Raw genomic sequence first — 15,724 nt, 5'->3', positions numbered from 1 at the left:
CAACGGCTCGACGATTTTCCACGGGGAAAGTTCAACCCATTTTATCCATTTCTTCACAGAGCAAAGAGTTACTGTTCAAGTTTCAACTTCAGCGCAACTGCTTGCCTCCTCTTGGAAGCGTCTCATAAAAACCACTCAGCTTATCCTGGAATACATCACATCAACCTGGAAAGCCTGTCGACCGTCAGTTAAAGTTGTTTGCCCCCACTGTCTGTATTTACGGGATCCTCACCCTGGCACCTTTGTGGATCCAGATTGGCTCTGTCCCGTGTTCTCAACAGTGGCTGGTGGTCCTATGAGATGCCAATTGAAAGTTGATGCAGAAGGTTTCTCTGGATTTCAGCCTACATTCTGCAGCAAGCGAGAGGTTAAAAGCAAGGGAAGTGGGAGGCCCACCATTCCTTCTCCACTCGTCTACCCATGTGAGGGAATTACAATTTGGTTTCAATGGTTGCTATGGAAAGAGATTGTATTCGTGCTAATCTTTCTGTTTGTTGCAGGTTACAGCCTTTCAGATGATGAAACACAGAAAGTGACAGAGTACCTGTCCAAAGTTATCCCTCAAAGACACGCCATTTCTAGTGGTATGTGCTCCATGTAACTTGCAATTTTTACTTTATTATTGGTTAAAGAAGAAGCATTCATGTTCTCTGATATGTACCTGGAATCTTACAATAGAATAGCTGAAAATACTCAAGATCTGATCATTCTTCAGTTACAATGTAGTAGTTCACATGTATGCATTTAGTTAAATCTGCTATCATGGATAATATCAACTGTTCTTACAAAGACAGGTTCTCTCTTTCTCATCAAACTGTCATATATGTTACCAAGTTATCAACATTACAGCACACGTAAGGCCTCAATCTGTATCATCATCCAAACAAGATGTGAGAGGGGAGAGAGTACAACTACAGTCTCAACTCGCAGCTGAAGGTGATGAGAGTGAGCTGTCTGATAGCTTGGATTACTTGGACGAACATGAAGCTGATTTGGCTATCATCCGCTTGAGAGTGAAACCAAGTAGAAAAGCCTGGGCTAAGAAGATCTTTGATTCGTCATCTGTAAGTTTCTTTTTATGATATAAAACTTCATCATTCGTGGCACCTCCAAAGGATCATTAAAGATGGAACTCTTTTCAACTGCCAATACTGTTTTGTTTAGGTCTATGAGATGACAACTCCTGTGAGAGGGCGGTGTTTGATCATCAACAACATCCACTTCTCTGCCCCTGATGGCAGCGCAGACAGCGACGGGAGTGAAAGAGCTGGGTCACAAATAGATCAGCAAAATATAGATGGGCTCTTTAAAAGTCTGTCTTTTGTAAACAAAATTCATGAAGCTCTTCCTGCACAGGTTAATAGAGAATCTTATTATTAAGCTTTCTCCATTATATACAATGTTGGTTTTCATGGCAACAGAAGTTTTAACAGCGCAATTATTTTAGATCGAAAGATTGAGCTTGTTTGTCAGTCTGTCTGGTTTCATAGCTTTTAGTAGCTAGTAAATGTAAGACCACTTGTTTTATCTTCATAAGCAGCCTTAAAATGAACAACTAAGTAGATGATACAGAGTGAAGGTCAACTTCATATAATATATACAGGAGATGCTGAGAGTTATACGTGAGGAGACAGAGGTTGAAGATCACAAAGACTATGGCATGTTTGTACTCGTAGTCATGACACACGGGAATGAGACACATCTCTATGGAACAGACCGACAAGCAATCCCTCGTACTTCAGTATACGATCTGCTGTCTCCTCGGTGTTTTCCTCACATGGCAGGAAAACCCAAGCTACTTATTTTTCAAGCTTGCTCTGGAGGTAGGTTGAAATTTCTCTATTTACACTTTAATTTATACAGCCAAAGACTTACTGCCAGTTGAGAAATTTTACCTGCTGACTTTAGTAGCAAGAACCATCAGATTTCACTGACATTTGGTTATGGTTTCCTTTTACATCAATGTCTTGCAGTAGTAGTAAATTAATCATATAATTTTTATCTTTGTATTAAGTAAATATACTGAAAGGTTTAACACATGTCGGTAATACCTGCCATATAGTAGGTATAGAGATATTATGTGTTTTATAGCTGTAAGAGTATGAGATTTATTGGTAATTTAACTACTGACTTTAGATCGGCAGGATTAGGAAATTTCTTCATCATAAAAAGACTAACATTGCATCTCATGTAAATAGAAAGAAGTTGAAAGAAGTGAAAGAATTTATGGATCAATTGATGTAGTTTCGCTGATTGAATGTGTCTATAGCTTTTGATAAGGTTCATGGTAACTCTATGTATGCATAGTGAGAGCAGACAACTCTACAGAGATAACAAATTTCACACAACGCCCTGAGGATCTTTACTATCCATTTTTCAGTTCTGATCGCCACCTGATATACCTAAATTACTTACTGTTATCTCCCCCACAACACAGAGTATTTATACAGCTGCTGATAACATATGAATATCTATTACAGGTGGCTATGACCTACCATTTGGGAATATCCCTCATTCCTCTAGATCTCCAGACCCAACTCCAACTGTTGCCATCCCTTCCACATCTAGCTCTCAGTCTACAAGTACTAACTCAGCTGATTTTTTGGCTGGGGATGACTATTTCATCATGAATCCGAGTTTTCCTGGTAAATCATCTACTTATGCGTATATTAAAGAGTCTTTGGTAGGATATTATCTTACCTATAAATTGGATTGTAACACAGAGAAGGTGATATGTACTACATCTGTTTAAATTCTCCTATATTGTTGTCTCTGTTTTTCTTAATAATTAAACCTGCTGGCCTGTGGACCTTCTGTTAAACAGTTTAGTAGTTGAAACTAGACACTAGACATGTCAAGTATTGCTGGTTATATTTAGACTATAGACCCTCTGTCAACTCCTGTTTACATACGCATAGTGAGTTTCAGCTTGTAATAACTGTAGGTAATATATTTTCATGCCATGTAAATGTTTGCTTAGTTTTAAATTGATCACTAAAATTATAGCTTATGTACTTTTTAATGTTTGGTAATGGGGATTATCTTTAATCATAAGTCTCTCCATTTTCCCTGGTAACAGATATTTCTGCGCAATCTCTGCAGCTCCTCATTTTCCACGGCTCAGAGTTGTTAAACAATAATGAGATGAGTTTATTCACAAAACTTTTTATATACCGTAAAACCTCTAATTGAACGCCATGGCGCTCTATTTTTCAACCCTTCTTCTATAGCAGCAGTCAATTGGAGGCGGCGCTCCAATAGAGACTTGCAGTGTATTTTTTAAATGGCTTGTCCGAATTTTGGAAGATAAGTTTAGCCCTATTACAAGCGAAGCGATGTTGCCTATATTTTGCTCCCATTTTTTGGTGGATCGGTATTAAACCTTTTGGATACAATAAATCTGTTAACTCACCTCAAATTTGTCAAAGATCTCTTAATAAATATGCATTGAGAAACTGAAAAATATCTCTACCAGATGATATCTATTGCTTGCAATTGACTCCCGCTGATATTATAGCCTATGTCCTACTTTGCAATTGGTTAACATTTTCAATGTTCATTTCACTTTAAATTTGAGGACATATTTTTGTTCTGCACTGCTGAACTAGTCGATATTAACGTCCAATTAACGCTCAATTGAAATGCGTAAAAGTTTCCTCGCTAAACGTAACCTTTGGCCCATAAATTACAAACCGATTTTCAAATACATGTTCTTTGACGTATTAAGACTGCGTTAAACAGGGAATTACTATTAGCCTAAGACAGTTAGTAATTATTTCTAAAGTTCATCGACTTCAAAGTTCATCGACCAACATATATTTAAATCATTTTATAGTCTAAGTACATGTACTTCGAAGTATCAAGACTGCATTAAAAAAGGCACTACTATTTGCCTGAGACCTTTATTGATTATTTCTATGGTGGCTTTCAACGTTTTAATGAAAATAAGTGAAAAGCTTTGGAGTTGGGGAACAAGAGAATTGATTGTTGTTAATGTAAACGATTCATCATTAATACGATTTTGTGGACACTTTTCTACTGATCACTTAATATTATGGGTTCATAAAGATCAAAGATAGTCAATGTGGCGGCCAAATGGAGGTGTCATTCACAAAGAGGGCGGTGCTATATTTTTCAACCTTCTCTTGGCAGTCAATTAGAGATTGTTTTCAAACAGATGTGGCATTCAAATAGAAGTGGCGTTCAATTAGAGGTTTTACGATATATACATGTAGTGTATGTATTGTACATGTATTGTTTTTCTTGAACTCAGTAGCAAGTATGTCATGTTTGGAGTGTGCGATGACATTCCTAGTTCTGTAAGTAATCGATTGTAAGTGGAGCTACCACTGTGTTGGTCTTTACAGGTTATATCTCCACAAGAGATTATGCTCATGGTTCCTTCTTTATAAGAGCCCTTGTTGAAGATTTTTACAAACACAGCTGTCATCGAGATGTGAAGAGGCTGTTTGAGGAGCAGGTACTACCTAATAATAGCTATAATAGTGTCAATAACTCTCTTTATTCATTTTTCACTTATGACTAAACATTATCATAGTAAATATCAGCTGAATGCTTGGTGTTGCACAGGTATTAAAAGTCTGATTATAAACAATGGGAGGTAATGTAGTTGCCTGCCACTTGCCATTAGCATGGCACCTTGCCAATGTCTAATTTGAGTAAGCTTACTAATAAGAGCTAACTACATGTTCTCACGAGAGAGCAATAATACAATTATATTACGCCGTAACGGAGAGCGGTAGCATATTTTCACCCACTTGGCGACATATATCGCTCAATGAATCCATCAAACTCGCATAGCCAAATTGGTAAGACATTTTCCTGGCAAACAAGTGGTCCTGAGATCAAATCCTCTGCGATACGGATTTTTATTTCCAATATTTCATTAGCTATAGCTGGACATACTGAACTACACACGGATACACAGACTTTGAGATTTATATGGATTGTTATGCTTAAATTTTTACTCCCAGCTTCTTAGGCTCAGCAGATGTAAAGTAGGTTTTATGATTTGATAAACCGTAAGAAAACTGCTCATTTTGTACTTCAGGAAATGATTAATTCTAGTTTAGACTTACATTTATTGTGACATTTTTCCCTTATTACCTATCTAATAATATAGAATCATGTGTTTGTATTTTTGTCTTTTTGTCATTCGAATGTCCAGTTAAAGTTATTTAACACATGCGTGCTATCTAGCACACTCACAGTTCCATGCACCGTGAGAGATCATATATCCAATTATATGTACAATTACTCCAAGCCTCAATTTTAAATCCCTGCCTTATTTTTATTCCTAACCTTATTTGTAGTGTGGTTGGTTTGATTCTATGCACGCGAATGCACGAGTTCGACTCCTGCTAGTTGCAATATTTTTTCTAATAAATCTCAAATTTTATCATCTGTGATTCGGTCTGTCCATCTATAGTGATTATTATGTGGCAATGGTAAATCCGTATGGCAGAAGTTTCGATCTCACAACCTCCCGTTCACTCGGCTATTACCTAAATAATTAGGCTACGGGTGACTCATTGGACTCATATGGCGATATGAGTTGTTATCTGGGTTAAAATACGCAAATCTGCGTTTCGCAATGTCACAAAAGCTTGCTCTCACGGCTCCTTTTAGTAAGTTAGCTTAATAGCCTAGTCAAATTAGCCATTGGCAATGTGCCAGGTTAATGGCAAGTGGTAGGCCACTTGCCATTAGCTTTACCTGTCACTGTTTATAAGCTGTTTTTAATGCCCGTGCAACTCCGGGAATTCGACCTAGTTTTTTCATAATGCTGGCTTCTGATGGATGAACACAGCTTTTATTATACTAAAGATTTAGACTAGCTTAAGTTACTAAAATTCATTGAATAAAGAAACTTAACCAATAGCAACTACATTACCTGCCACTGTCTATTTTCTGTTATAAATCTTGTATGAATGTGCAGCATAAGATGTAAAAAGTATGTTTCCACAATCTGTTTTATTTATTCCTAGAGCATTCAAATATTTGAATCGTGCATTGGCCAGACACACACAGAAATAAACAAACATTTTCATTTGAAAGTTAGAATGGCAAGTGTTGTATATGTTCAATAAAAATAAATTTTCCGTGCAAAAACTTTTTATCACCTGAGCAACACGGGGCATTCATCTAATCTTTGCTATAATAAGAGCCGTGTCTGTCTATCTGAGGCCATGTTGAGAGTGTTAGGAAAAAAGACTACACGGAGTGGGAATTGAACCCGGGCTATTGGAGTCCCTAACGATTTGACCCCAACAAAATTTGGATTTCAATCACTTTTGCACATAGTTATTACACATGAGAATCTGAAGCATGGGACTGCCTGTTTATTAGTTTGCTATAATAGCGACATAAATTAATCTAATATAATAAATTTAACTTAATGTGTGAGTAACCCTTGAAGATCAAGTATAATGTCTGTTTAGCTCGCTGCAAGCAGAGGCTGAGGTGTTTTTAAGAGCAACGATGTACTAACAATGGGTTTGTGGTCTTGACTGAGTCCAGTGACAAGGGAACCTAAAGCATTCAAATATTTGAATTAGGCACTGGAAAAATACACAGAATTAAACAAAAGTTTTCATTTAAAAGTTAGAATGGTAAATGATGTATACCTGTATGTTAAAAGAAAAGTTTTTGTGCAAAGGATTTTTTATTACACGGGCGATGTCGAGTATTTACCTAGTATTAGCTATAACGATTTCTCCCTACTACTACCTCGACTACCATACCTCTCATAGCTGCTGTCATGACTACCTACTAGTCCACTGCTGCTATCTCGCCTGTCGTATCCCGCTTCTCTGCTCTTATCCCTACAATTATGGGGTACATAGAATTTTTTTCTACAAGGAAAACCCTTAATGATAGGACAACTCTGCATCTCAAAAGCACTATACACTTGCAATTGTAGCATATTCTTTCCACTACTTTCTCTACTACCTGCTCTATGTCTAGAGACATACCTCTCCTTGCTATAGTCTTTATGCCTCCTACTGTCCCTCTCCTTACTATACTCTCAACTCCTTGCCCCCCCCCATATCTACTAACATCACGATCATCACTGCCATCTCAATAATACTTTCTACTATCTCTAGGACTACCTCTAGAGGAGTATATGCTTGACAAATCGCACCGTCTATTACTACCTCTAAGGTAATATGTCGACTGCTTTCCTTTGACACCTTCGCTATCCCCTTCTTAATCTCACTTCTCAAGTCACCACCTCTACTCTCCACTCTCAACAACCTGTCCTAATTATTCACTCTCTCTCTAGTCCTCAAGACCTCATTCAACATATCTCATGTCGAATCAGCATTCTTCATCTGGTCTCTACTCACTTCTCTATCTCTCAACCTGTTGAATGCCACTATTAGAGCAAACCTTACACTATCAGCATTATTAACTACCTCATCATATCTACTCAAACTCTCAACTCGTTATAAGAGCTCTCTATCACTTTCACCAACTGTATGTCTAGCCATCAGGAACTTATGCCCTTTTACAAACCTGTTTTCCTGTCTACCATAATACTCCTGCAACTGAAGCAGGGCTTTTACCCGGTACACTAAAGTATCCTTCACCTTGTAGATAGCTAAGAAGGTCAGAGCAAAAAGCATAGTGGTTAACAACAGATATCCAAGAGTGAGCAGACAGCAGCCCACCTTGATGTGTTTACCAACTGATGGTAAAAAGCTCTACCTATTTCCTGGCTACACTCCTTCGTCTGAAAGACAGTAGAACACTTTTCTGATTGCCTAGCTTTTGCACAGGAGTTGTAAATTGTAGACAACTTTCAGCACACGCTGCTATAATGTATACAGTACGGGCTCCTACAACGTAAATAATACATTCCAAGAACATTTACATACAGTACATACTACCTGCTCGCCATTTATCAGTATCCAGAGGTCAAGGTTAGAATAAAAGAGAACTTTCAACGATACTCCAACTCGTGACATTTAGATTGGTGGGCCAACGCTGTAACACCTGCACCAATCGATCCCTTTTGTATTTATGAGCAATGGGCAGCTACCCTAGTCTATGTATTTTCAACACATCTGACAAACTATGATGACAAACTAGATTGTTGCCCAAGTTGTTTCTGTATATAATATGTAGCTTTACGCACATTGTTTTTTCTTTCACAAGTCTTCACGTTGTAGGGAGTTTTTACTAAGGAGGAAGCAAAAACTTCACTTAAATTTTTTGTGTTATAAGTAATTTATGTTATGGGAGGTATATGTTATATAGGAGCAACTATACTGTACCTCCTATAAAGTAAATTACACATCTCGGAAAGAATTTTTTTTAAGTTTTTCTATTTGTATTATGTAAGAAGCTCTATATAATCCTTAGCCTGAGTTTCATAACTGTGTATTTGTCAATTGATGTCAGATAGGTTGTAACAACCCAAGACAAAGCAGCACCGGCTGTTAACATACTGATTTGTTATTGATATCACCATGTACAGGTTATTCACTACTTGTATGCAACCAAACATATTTCACAGGCTGTTTAAATCACAGTAAAAAGGGCAACATTTTCAACAGTGTTTTCTTTCTTTAGTTATATACTAAAGGGTTGTTATATATAATATATACAAGAGTTATAATATATTTTCACAAGAGTTATAATATTCATTAGTTCAGATTATCAACAAGCATTGAATTTGTGTTTTTTGATATTGGACGACAATTTATCAATTTGATTGGTGCTCTACTACCTGGATTGTTTGAGCGTTCAAGATTTTGCCGTGGTTACTGCCAGTTAAAATTTTGCATCGGTGAACACCAGAATCTGAATATCATAGACTTTGTTAAAAGCAATCTTTCAACATGTTTCATATTCATTGCCAATGCTATACTGTACCAAAATTGTATATATTATTTTATAATAGCCAGGAGATAACTATAAAATAAATGTTTCGTTTTCAAGGAGTTATCACACCTTAAGTTTAATCTTTGGTGATTCCGTTATACTTGTTCCCATTGAACTGAAACCCATGGAATGGCAAAGGTTATTCGCGAGTATGGAAATCCGGCCGACGCCATGTTGAGTTAGCGTTTGAGTATATTTCATTGTGTTCAATGTGAGAAAGCAATCTAGTTTCAGATTTAATAGCTATGCAAGATCACGAATACACCTCTAAATCAAAGGAACAGACTACTGAGATTACTACTAATAACTTAGATAAAAGACAGAAGGGTGTAGGTGCACAGTGCTATTGCTATTCCATGAAATGCAAAACCGCAGGAATAGACCTTCGTAAAGGAATGCAGAGGTGCAATTTTACTGTTGCCACCAATGTAAAAGAATTTACTGGCCTTTACTTGGCACGATCTAGACTATTTCATAAAGAAATAAATTGCGTGTGGTTCCGTTCAATTTTTTATTAGAGAAGGAAAATCCACTAGCCGAGGAGCGTATGGCCATTTGCTCTGCTCAACTAAGTGAGCGCGCTCCTTATATATAACTAGCTGCATTACCCGTCTACAGGAATTGATTCACGTACAGTAAGAGGCTTATTGAGAGCTGTCTTTCATACTGTAAAACAACTCCAAATATGCAGTTTACTGAAATTGTTTCCCTGATCAGACTGCATACACATAATTATGCAGTCATACATGTCAATAATGTTGGAGAGAAAAATGAAAATTTGCAATGTGTTTGACAGCTAGTCTACAATGCATCAGTCTCAAACCACTCAAATCGGAGTTGTCTTGTTTTTGTACAGAGAGCTGATAATGAAATTGACATTGCTAGGCGAACTGAAGTTCTTCAAACTGGCAGTATTGAAAGATTTTGCACGTTCTAAGAAATTCTACAAAATATTTTGCTATCACCAGCATTTATTGAATGGAGACTCCCACATGCTTAAAACACTAATCAGGGCTCACCAGTTGTTCGCCTATAGCCCGTGTTTTGACATGGTATATACAAACAGTGTACAAGTAATTTGGTTGTTTTAATAAAAATTTTAATTTACTATCAGTAATATTTCACATAGATAACACCACAGACAGTATAATGTCAAGGCAGATACAGCATTAGCACCTTACAATAATAAAACAACACCAGCATGATAACCTTTTTATGAGATACAATAAGGAGAATGAATGCATGAAAATGCATGCCTGTATATACTGAAAGATATGTTAGAAAAAAGCATGTGGATAATATGTAAGTATAACAGAACTATAAGGGCAGCATGACATAATAATAACATCATGTTAATTCAATGCAGACATGACATAACAATAACACAATGTTAATCCAACACAACACTTGCGGATAAACAACATTTTTTGTTTTTCTGTTGGTTGTATGAACAAAGTTTTCGGCTTGTGCCTACTCTTTAGCAGGCGATGTACAGCTAGCCAAGCAGCTGCTGTAGTTAATGCATCTTGCTGTTGTTGCCGTTGCGTCTGCTCTAGAAATTCAGCTCGCCGAGCAGCTGCTGTAGCTAGTGCATCATTTTCTTGTCGCCGCTGCAACTGCTCAATGATTTCTGCGCATCTGGCAGCTGTAGCAGCTGCTCTGAGCCATTTGGGTCGCTGCTGGGTCGGCGCAGCAGTCTCTGCACTTCTAGCAGCTGCAGCATCTATTCTGGCCTGCTCTCGACGTAGCTGTGTTTGTTCAGCGGTTTCTGCTCTTCTAGCAGATGAAGTAGCTATTCTGTTTCGTTGTAGGCGTAGCTGTGTTTTCTCTGCAGTTTCTGCACTTTGAGCAGCTGCAGTAGCAGTTCTGGCCTGTTCTAGCCGTAGCTGTGCTTGCTCAGCAGTTTTTGCTCGTCTAGCTGCTGCTTCGCGAATTCGGTCTCTCTCTCTACGGGAATCAATCTGTTTTTTGCATTTTGGCAGTAGAGTAGGCTTTTCGGGAGGCATCGTACTGCTTCAAGAGATGATCGTTTTAGTTGGTAAAACTTCTACTTTTTAGGTTATTTGAGGTATATTTTTAATCAGGAGCGTTTGTAAAAGTGAATGAGATGGTGCGCTTTTTTGTAATATATCCTGCTCTCTTTTTTCTCCCCGTCGCCTATCGCAACTCTCGGAGTACCCGTGCAAGTTCTGTAGTTCTGTAGTACTCGTAGCTGGAAAAAAGTAAAAGTAACTCGGCTGCGGAAGGAAATGAACATGTTTACTATCATGAACAGTGGCAAATCCAACGTTTTTAAGTAGTTGATGTGTGGCAATTCATAGACAATATAACATTGAATAAGAAGTACTTACTTTTTTGATGTAGAAATTTAGTAGGTGAGAATAGCATTTTTTAACGGTTGCGTGTTCCTGCAGAGAGGTTTGGGTTTCTTTTTTCAAACTGCTCAACTCTGCTTTGGCTTGTCGGGGAAATAGTCCAAATTGGGCTCAGATGGCTTCAAAGGTGGCTGCCACCTCGACTTCCCTTTCGCTGGACTCTGCCTCTCTCTTCAAAGTCTCTGAGGCGCAGTGTGCTGGCCTCCTCGGCCCACCTATTTGCAGCTGCGATTTCTCTAAATCTGGTAATGAAGTATTCTGGGTCTCCGACGCCATTATACTTGGGCGTTTTGAGTTGGGAGGCTGGTTGTGTGTTCCGACTTAATCTGAAAAGTTGCCCAATGGCGTCAGCTAGTCGGTCCGTGTCTCGGTTTACACTCCTTGTCTTCCTTTGAGACATGACTTGAGGTTTTCTCCGAATGAGGGGAGCCGTTATAGACGATCGTGGCCTGACTTGGAGTGCCTTTTTGGGCAGTATCGAGCGCCTTACAAAGTAGGGGTGGTTGGCGTAGTGCCAGTTATCAATCCTTCCCTGAAGTGCTAGATAACTTGCTTATTCTAAAACACTAAGTTTCTCTACGAATGTGGGGGATAGCCGTACAGCTATCTTGGCCAGATTCGAAACTCTCGGTGTTTGCCATACTACTCCGGTTTTCTTCTATTGAGGCTGCTTTTGTAAGCAGGGCAGGAGGTCTGCCGGAGTTTGATTTCCAAATTTCTAGATGGTGCCTACCAGGTTCGGCGCAATTCCACTGTTGCCACCAATGTAAAGGAACTTGTTGGCCTTTACTTGGCACAATCTAGACGATTTCACAAATAAATAAATTGTGTGTGGTTTCGTTCAATTTTTTATTTGAGAAGGAAATTCCCCTAGCCGAGGAGTGTACGGCCATTTTCTTTGCTTAACTAAGTCAGCGTGCTCCTTTATATATAATAGTATCACCCATTCCGGCTAACGGTAAGAATACCGGCTAACAAGGTGAATAAATAGGGTTGCTAGTGTGTTGGTATGACAACAATTTAAGTGACGATAAGTGAGTGAAACAACGAGTAAAACAACCATATAATAAAAAGAACAACACAGCATGCAAGATATAACATATAAAAATGTCTACACGAATTACAATGTGATGGCTCGGCATCCACCACGCTTTAAAAAGAAAGGGCATGACATTTCACAAGTGGTCACTTCTACTACTAGTTCTATTACTATTGCTAAAGTCTATGACTACTACTAGTTAGTACTGCCACTAGTTAGTTTTACTACACTAGTCACTGGGTGAGTGAGAGTCGATCAGTGTCACTACTGAGTGCACGAGTTTGGCTGTATGTTGTCGATGATTAGATAAATTTATAAGCTAGTGAGTGAACTTTGTCTTTCTTCAGAACAAAGGTTTTTTATTATTTGAAATTTTTATTATATTAATTTTTCTAAATATTTCTAAAATATAAATTTCTTTTTATTATATTAATATTTTTAAATAAATATTTGAAAAAAATGTTTGTAGTACCTATAATGTTATTTATTGTCGTACCTGGATATAGCTAGCAGCAAGGAGATAAGAGTAATAATACTATTGTTATTACTACTGTTGCTAACTAACTATTACAGTTTCATTTTATATTTCTTTTAGATTTAATTTTTATATTTCCAAACAATGTAACTGAGAACTCTTGTTATTTACAATGGTATCGCAACTGCAGAAGAGTGAATAAGCCTGGTTCTAATGGCACTTATCTGCAATGAACGTTTCAATGATCCATGTTTTGACAGAACAAGTCAAAATGTTCGACTGAAACCAGATCCTGTGGCATCACTGATTGCACTGCCCAGTCATTTAAACGTTTATTTTTCAATGTTGAATGGTGCTTTTCAATGATTGAATTCAAAACAATATTGTCAAGCACAGTGCTGCTAAGTTGTTCAACTTAAAGTATGTATATCTAAAGAAATTTCAGAAACCTCAAACAGCACGCAAAATAGCGACAGCTGCCGCAGCAAGTGCTTATGAATATGTCTGCAGCTAAGCAGAAGATGTTGGTGTGAATTTCTCTAGTAATACATCTGTGGCAATGGTTAGTACTTTTTTGCAGTATTTCTGCAATTTGCTTGTTGTCATTTCTATTAAAATAATAATTATCATGGTTGCAATCCATGTTTGATCCATGCTTGATTAAAAAGTTTCCATTAAGCTTTATGCCTAAGATGTGTGTGAATGACTTCCGGTGAAAATTGCCACATTTTCATTTTACATAGCAGTATAGTAACATTTTGACCTGTTTCATTTTTGCTTATTTTATTAGCTGTATTGTTGTATCTGAAGGGTACTATGTTTATGAGAATAAGACATTCATTTTTGTTGATTTTGTGTAATTGTCATCATTGATGCTTTTGTTTAGGTGGTTGGAATAATAATCCTACTGTTACTCAGTTTAAGGCTACCTTTCACAAACTTATCAGCAAATGTGGTGCAAAATCAGATGCTGGTAAGACAGGTAATGTTACTGCTCAAAACGAGATTCTCATCATACAGGCTACTCCAGAAGATGATCAGTTGGTGGAGCTCACAATGATTTCAGATGACAAATTTATGTTATAGGTAACAGTGTAGTCTTTATAGCTAGCTACATTGTGCAAAAGCTAACTAAAGTGCTGTGACGTGACATTGGCCATCCGTCGCTGGTTACCACTAAGTCAAGTATCCAGTACCGACATCTATATACTCTACTCGAGCTACAAAACAATGGAGGATTGGTGCGTTCATTAGGCGGTGTCATCAGGATCCTGCTAGTTGCAAATCGATACTTTCGTATTAATGCAAAGCCAGATCCACTCCATTGTGTGGTGTATGTTATCAGTAGTGTAGGATCTAGTGATGTGCTATGCCTTGGAAAATACCTTACGGACACAGCAGATGGCATATCTAACCACTGCTTCGTTGATGAAAAACCTACCTTACTCAGTCGTTATACGATCTTTGACAGCATGATTAGGCTAACATCGCACATTCCAACTGCAAATTGTCTCTTTGCGGCATAAAATACTAAAGTAGTACTGTTTAAAGGCCAGTAACAATGTAATCACTGGAATATTCATCTGTAGCTGTTGTTGTGCTGTTATTTGTAATCTGATTTAGTTCTAAGAAACTCTAATGCACCTTGGCTCAATATCCAGTGGTATAGAGATCTCCTTTTTGCACAGTTTCTGTAAGGTATAAGTATAAGTTTAATCTGATTACACTAATTCATGCATTTCCTTGTTTGCATTATTTTGATTATTTTCTATTACCCCTGTTTTTAATTTCTGTTTAGTTGTTGCAGTGGTTTATTTCATCTTTTACAGATACTGTATTATACATTTCATACATTCATGAGCTATTATCACCTAAATCTTAAAAACGGTTTCTGTTTTGGCAGCATATGTATTGTTTTTTATCAAAACACTTCATGTGCTAAGTTTCTCCATTATGGTTTATGCATATTTAATATAATTTTTAATATAATGGAACAGTTGTTATTTGCTTGAATATACCATTTGCTGGGTTTATGCATCTGTTATACAACAGTTTGTATGAATAATATGGTCTAAGAAAATCTATTTTACATCTACTTATCATATCCCACTCCATATGTTATAAATAGGTTTTCTTTTATCAGGGTACTTTAAACGTTGTGTAAGAGTTTTCATTAACACCCAGCTAGAAAATAACTATTCAACATGTACGTTTCTGTCAATTTTTACTGTTTGTTTACAAACTGACTAGTACACGATTAGCTTTCCAATATGGCGCATGCGTTACGTATCGCTATCAATGTAAAAGTCACGTGATTGCTATTTCATGGCTATTTTATTGCTACGTTATTTCAACGCTCGTTCTATTGTGTATAACCCAAGATCCTAAAGTTTTGTCAATTATGTTTGTTACCATCACAGGTGTCCTTTAGCAAGGATATTGCCGAAGCCGAGACCGGGCCGAAGTCTACACACACAAAAAACAACAGTTTTTTTTTTGTGTGTGTAGACTACGGCTCGGTCTCGGCTTCGGCAATATCTCCGCTAAAGGACACCTGTGGTTACCATCACTACATCGTTATTAGAAAACTAATGATATCCAATACTGTGTCTGGGACGAGTATTTTAGAGCAATGGCTAAGGTAGCTACTCAATTATATTGTTTTAGCTCCGAACTCTGACAACGGCAAAATCTTTTCGTTGATGCCCCTTTATATGGCTAGTTTTATTTATCCAGCACTCCGTACCCCACTCTGCAGTGTTGAAGCGACAGTACATAAATGTTTGCATATCACTTTATTGCAAAAACAATTATGCCTTTGAGTCTTGGCAGCTCATATTGCAAATATCTTTTCACGTTGGCAAACAATGATTGTTTATGTGTGCTGTACGTCTTACCGCGATTAATACACTTCAAGGTTTTGCG

This window comes from Watersipora subatra, chromosome 9 (assembly GCF_963576615.1).
Source record: "Watersipora subatra chromosome 9, tzWatSuba1.1, whole genome shotgun sequence".
In the NCBI taxonomy this organism is placed as follows: Eukaryota; Metazoa; Bryozoa; class Gymnolaemata; order Cheilostomatida; family Watersiporidae; genus Watersipora; species Watersipora subatra.
This window is presented reverse-complemented; position numbering follows the sequence as displayed.